Source organism: Saccostrea cucullata, unplaced genomic scaffold, assembly GCF_032062105.1.
Source record: "Saccostrea cucullata isolate Sc308-1 unplaced genomic scaffold, CSIRO_AGI_Scuc_v1 ctg3712, whole genome shotgun sequence".
In the NCBI taxonomy this organism is placed as follows: domain Eukaryota; kingdom Metazoa; phylum Mollusca; class Bivalvia; order Ostreida; family Ostreidae; genus Saccostrea; species Saccostrea cuccullata.
In genome coordinates, this window is record NW_026932293.1 from 44,944 (window position 1) to 51,773 (window position 6,830).

Genomic DNA, 6,830 nt, shown 5'->3' on the forward strand with positions numbered 1-6,830 from the left:
TAATTTTTACGCAAGAAAAACGTTATGGTTGTTGCGGATGAATTTCTACTGAGAGGGTGCGTCGAATGACATGAATCACATTTTGGGACCGATTACTGTAATACAAACAATCTTATATACGGTAAAATAATTACAAAATAAACACGAATACAACAAGACTATAAAGATTGAATTTCTTAATCTTAGCCTTACTTTTACGATCTTCAATCCAATTTTAGCCGAACAACCTATGATATTGACCAGTAATGCCAGTATTACTGTATTTATCCATTTCCTCCATTTGTTTACCACGCCCTTATCATAAGTCGATCGTACTTGTAACATTAGAGTCATGGTTGTAGTTAAGATGCAATCACTATACAACAGAACAACACTCTGACAATGGCAATTAATTAAAATAATTTACGAAACCCTTCATATGTCTTCGATTGACTGAAAAGAAATTAGATTGATATAGACATGATAGAGGATGGACATTACTGACGATGTCTGGTCAATTCGAACCCTGACTCGTTCGGACCAGGACACAAGGCTATCAGGCCCTATACTGTATTTGTGTTAAGACTATTTTTTTTAATTTTATTATTATGTTACCGGAGTCACTCACTTGACCTATTTGCAGATCTTTTGAAATTGTTTTTCTTGATCGACGCCATTGAAGCCTTTCAGGCTTTTGATTTTTACCGTACGGTTACCTGAGGAGAGGGAGTGGTCAAAGTAACAGTGGTGTTATTTACCTGGAGACCCCCAATACCCAAGATGTCAAAAATCTGTGTATACATACGTAGCATTACACAGGAAGTCTGTGTTTGGTAATCAGGGTCAACATTACGTGTTTTGTGTCTGGTTTTGAGTGAAACTATGTAAAATAATTATTTTAATATGGAATTTATTTGTAAACTAAACGCATTCATCGTAATCATGGTAATGTTTTGAAGGAAAAAAAATAATAAGATACATGTATATCGTTTTAGAAAATGTTTTCCTTACATAAAAGAAAAATTCTCGAGTAAAAACTACAAATCAGTGATATTTATCTTTTTTAATCTTCAATAAAAGAAATCACTTGATTAAAAAGTCTGACTATTGAAATAGAAAATTATTGATCCACCTATTCGTCGTACATGTGAACATGCATTTACCGTGATCGGAATGTCTTTTTTTCTTATGACCAACAATGTTGTCCAAAATATTCCATATTTTTGATTCTTCGTGTGTTAACAAAATGTTATTGTAAGAAAGATTTCTTTTCAGAATCGATCACTATTAATTATCTTCACATTTTCATTACGTATATATACAGACGCTAGAGGAAATTCGAGCATTAATTATGATATCAAATTCCTGTACAACATCGTGCGGATTGTAGCCATAGTACAAAATGAAACATCTTTTAAAAACTATGCTATGCCGTTTATTAGTGCTGAATATTTTTCTTATATTTACATCCACTGAATATTTTCTCCTTTATTTTTTAAGAAAACCCATTGCGTTAATCACTGCATGAACTACATTAGGCATGTCGCCTGTACAGATTTCTTGATCAGTGGCTGTTCCATCAATGAAACGTTTAAAGACGTTCCCATCATTAATACAATAATCAATCTTTTTAATTCTACTTTAAATGATTAATTAAACAGATATAAATATAAACAATAAAATGTCTTTCTTTGTTTGTTATTACTGGAATTAACGGAAGCAGCTATTGCAGAAAAAATTTAAATAACCCGCCTACGCGTATTTTTTCTGCAACAGCTGCTTCCGTTAATTCCAGTAATAACAAACAAAGAAAGCATTTTATTGTTTAAATATCCCACTTCTTAAAAAATGATTTAATTCGTCGGACTTCTAATTACGACAAATAGAGCCGGTTTCTGTGGACGCGGTCTTTTTTCTACAGATAAACATGGATGATATATAACACTTACAAGTAACAAACAGCAGTGAAGATAGAAAAGAAATATTTTATTATGTCAATGGTTTAATAATCTACTTTCAGTTATTTTTTGAAATAAAATTCAAACATATTGGAGTTTTCTAATCCACGTATATACTATGCGGGTACATGAAAGCGTTTGACGCGTGACCAGGTAATTGTTTTCAAAACATGAAAATTTAGATTATCAGGAGGCACAGGTAGCTGACCTGTCAATCAAATCAGAAGCTATTGTTTTTTTAATGATTGACAGGCGGTAAATTATTGATCTTGAATCAGGTAGATTTTGGGGGCGTTATCATAAAATTGGCTGTTCAAGCATCCTCATGTATTGAAGATTTAAATTTATTCAAATCATGGCCCTTTGGGGTAGGGAAGGAAACATGGGGAATCAAAGTCAAATTATTATGAAGTTATACAGTGAAACTTCTCCAAACCGGCCCCCCTGGAAACCGGTTCTCCCTGAACATCGGCCAAATTTAAAAGTCCCGGCAAAATTCTTAACATTTCTTTACACATAAACTCTCATAAAACTGGCCACCCCTGAAAACCGGACACCGGCCACTTTTCCAAGAACGAAAGCTAAGAAACATAGGAATTTTCCCCTCATCATACCGGCCACTTTATGATTGCAAGAAATTTAACTGTCATTGGCCAGAAGGGTAATAATGACCGGCGGGAGGTGTGAAAAATAACCTACCCACAAGTAGTAAAAGGTGTGAAAACTGAATATGGCCTCATAGGGTTTTCTATTGTTTAGCCGTCTTGAAGGGGTTAGTTATCGTGCCAGACTACGTAAATGGCCGGTCTAAGCTGTGTACATATGATCAACATCAATTAAACTTGAATTAATAAAATATCAAGCAACTAATAAATTTAAATCAGATAATGAATAAACAAATTATCGCACGCCATATTGGATCATCTTTTTAAATACACATAAGCGGCCTTAAAATTAAGCACTGTTAAATAATGCTGAGGGAAAAAAATTAAATAAAATGTTTACCAAAATATACACTTCATGATTAAAATAACAGAAGTTTTGTTCAGAGATTACTTTTAACTGAAGTACAAACTTTTTTTAATGACGTAAGCGATACACAGATACATATGCAGTATCAGTTTAAGGTAAAGTGTCTGGTTTATTTCTTCTCATATGGTTAATAAAGTAACTTTCAATGTTTTTTGTGTTCTTATTTTCTAATTTCTTCTTATAAAAATCGACATGCATGCCTATTATATCCTCACTAATAATATTTTTTTAAAACCTTAAGAATACATAATGTGTCTGCTGATATATTAATAACATGTTGACAGATAATTGTAACAGACACCAATTATATATTTTTCCAAGCACTGTCACACAGTTCTACATTTCTTCAGTATGTTAGATTCTCGGGAAACAGGCCACCCCTCTAGTCCGGCCATTTTATTCAGTCCGGCAGCTGGCCGGTTTAGAGAAGCTTTACTGTATATAGGAAGAAAATGTTTTAAAAAATCTTTTTTATCAAGAACAGCAAAGTCATATGCTGTAGTAATATGATGGCAATCTCAAGTAGTATTAAAATTCAAGCCCTCCCCCCCCCCTCCCTTCAGTGAACCTTTCAGTTCTGATCTGATTTGTGATTTTTCTTAGCTGATTTGCTCAGGTGAGCGATGTGGCCCCTGGGCCTCTTGTTTCTTTCTTCGTTCAAAATTCTTCTCCGGTACTTTTTTGTCAGCAAGTGTTCTCGGAAACTACTCATCCAATTGAGATGAAACCTTTTAAAGCAATTTGAGCTCATTTTTGAAAATTTTACTTTGCTTTTAAAATGTGTTATTATGATAAATTTGTACGTAACTTAAACCTTTTTGATCAATTAGACTAAAATAAAGCAGAAGAAAGACTTCTATGTACAATCTAATATACAGATATAAGAAATCATTATTGTACAAGATGACAATATTGTAATTTTAGATTCAATCGAAGGTTTTAAATGTGACGCGCCAAGCAAAAACCTCCCTTAATGAAGAATTTTGACATTTTCAGTTTTTTTAGCTCACCTGAGCCGAAGGCTCAAGTGAGCTTTTCTGATCACATTATGTCCATCTGTCTGTCTGTCTGTCTGTCCGTCTGTAAACTTTTCACATTTTTCGACTTCTTCTCAAGAACCACTGGGCCAATTTCAACCAAACTTGCCACAAAGTATCCTTGGGTGAAGGGGATTCAAGTTTGTTCAAATGAAGGGCCACGCCCTCATTCAAGGGGAGATAATTGAGAATTAATGAAAATTTGGTGGTATGTTTTAAAAATCTTCTTCTAAAGAACCACTGTGCCAGGAAAGATGAACCTTATGGGGAAACATCCTCAGGTAGTGTAGATTCAAGTTTGTTCAAATCATGACCCCAGGGGGTAGGGTGGGGCCACAATGGCTGACCAAAGTTTTACATAGAAACATATAGGAAAATTCTTTAAAAATCTTCTTCTCAAGAATAGCAAAGCCATAATTGATCATATTTATATGGAAGCATTGTCAGGTAGTGTTGATTCAAGTTTGTTCAAATCATGATCCCCAGGGGTAGGACGGGGCTACAATGGCTGACCAAAGTTATACATTAAAATATATAGGAAAATTCTTTAAATATCTTCTTCTCAAGAATAGCAAAGCCATAATTGATCATATTTATATGGAAGCATCGTCAGGTAGTGTAAATTCAAGTTTGTTCAAATTATGACCCCCGGGGGTAGGGCGGGGCCACAATGGCTGACCAAAGTTTAACATAGAAATATATAGGAAAATTCTTTGAATATCTTCTTCTCAAGAATAGCAAAGCCATAATTGATCATATTTATATGGAAGCATTATCAGGTAGTGTAGATTTGAGTTTGTTCAAATCATGGCCCCAGGGGGTAGGGCGGGGCCACAATGGCCAACCAAAGTTTTACCTAGACATAGGAAAATTCTTTAAAAATCATCTTCTCAAGAATAGCAAAACCATGATTGGTCATGGGACTACTTTTGGATTTACTTTTCAATAATAAACCAATTTCTACTTTTTCCTAGCCACAGTGCTCAGGTGAGTGATGTGACCCATGGGCCTCTTGACTACTTTTGGATTTAAACTTTTCAATAATAAACCAATTTCTACTTTTTCCTAGCCACAGTGCTCAGGTGAGCGATGTGACCCATGGGCCTCTTGTTATTGATTCTTGTAGAGCTTTTCTTTCTCTTTCATTTGATGTATAACATGACTTATTAGGTCACCTGAGTAAACTCAGGTGACCTATTGCTATCTGTTTTCATCCGTCATCGTGCGTTGTGCATTAACATTTGAACATTTTCAGCTTCTTCTCTGCAACCACTGAACCAATTTCAACCAAATTTGCCCTAAAGCATCTATGGGTGAAGGGGGAACAAAAATTGTGAATTTCATGATCCCTGCTCCCCTGGGTCCTGAGGGTTGGGGCCAAAACCACTAAAATTAATGCAATCTTTAAAAATCTTCTTCTTTACTCCTGGACATCAAGCAGTCAAACTGTTTGCATGATTGTAATCAGCAATGAGTCCTCTACCAAAATTGTGAAATTCATGGCCCTGGGGTCAGGGGTTCTAGTGCTAGGGCGGGGCTAAATAAGTAGGTAGTGAAAATGCATTATTTCTTTGAAAATCTTCTTCTCTGCTCCTGGGTATTAAATAAACCAACTATGCACATAGTTATGATGAGCAAGAGTGCCTCTACCAAAATTGTGAATTTTATGGCCCCAGGGTCAGGGGTTCTGGTGTTAGGGCGGGGCTCTATTGATTATATAGTGAAAATACATGAATTCTTTGAAAATCATCTTTTTTGCTCCTGGGTATTAAATAAACTAACTAAGTGCATAGTTATGATGAGCAAGAGTGCCTCTGCCAAAATAATGAATTTTATGGCCCCAGGTCAGGGGTTCTGGTGTTAGGGCAGGGCTCTATTGATTATATAGTGAAAATGCATTAATCCTTTGAAAATCTTCTTCTCTGCTCCTAGGTATTAAATAAACTAACTAAGTACATAGTTATGAAGAGCAAGAATGGCTCTACCAAAATTGTGAATTTTATGGCCCCAGGGTCAGGGGCTCTGGTGTTAGGGTGGGGCTATAATGATTATATTGTGAGAATACATTAAATCTTTGAAAATTTTCTTCTCTGCCCCAGTGCTCCTGCTTATTAAATAAACTTACTAAGTACTACATAGTCATGGTGAGCAAGAGTGCGTCTTCCAACATTGTGAATCTTATTGCCCTAAGGTTAGAAGTTCAGGTGTTAGGGTGGGGCTCTATTGATTATATAGTGAAAATACATTAAAGATCTTTCTGAAAATTTTCTTCTCTGCTCCTGGGTACTAAGCAGATGAATTACCTATATAGTAATGATGAGTAAGGGCCCCTATTCCAGAATTGTGAACTTCAAGGCCCCATGGTCAGGGGTACCTGTGATAGAGGGGGGAGGGGGCTCTATTTATATACTGAAAATGAATGAATTGTTTGAAATCTGATCCTTGGTATATTAATCAAACATTTTTGATAAGCAAGGGTGGCTATTCAAAAATTGTGCAATATGTGGACCTAGGGTCAGGGGTTCATGTGTGGTAGGGACACTACTGATTATTGGTGAATACAGTACAGCTCACGAGTTTCTGCCGGATTCCACCGGCCACGGTGGACCTCCTTTCCACGCTTTTGCATGGAACTTTAGAAACGTCGGCGTCTTTGAAGTTTGGTCTCCGATCCACAGTGTGACACGATGATACACTGTGTGTCACGGTGCCTAAAAATTGCGATAATGTTCCTCCATGGTGCGACACAGTGTGCACATGGTGTGACACGGTACCTAGAAAGTGCTGCAATGTTCGTACACAGTGCGACCACGGTGCGAGTCGG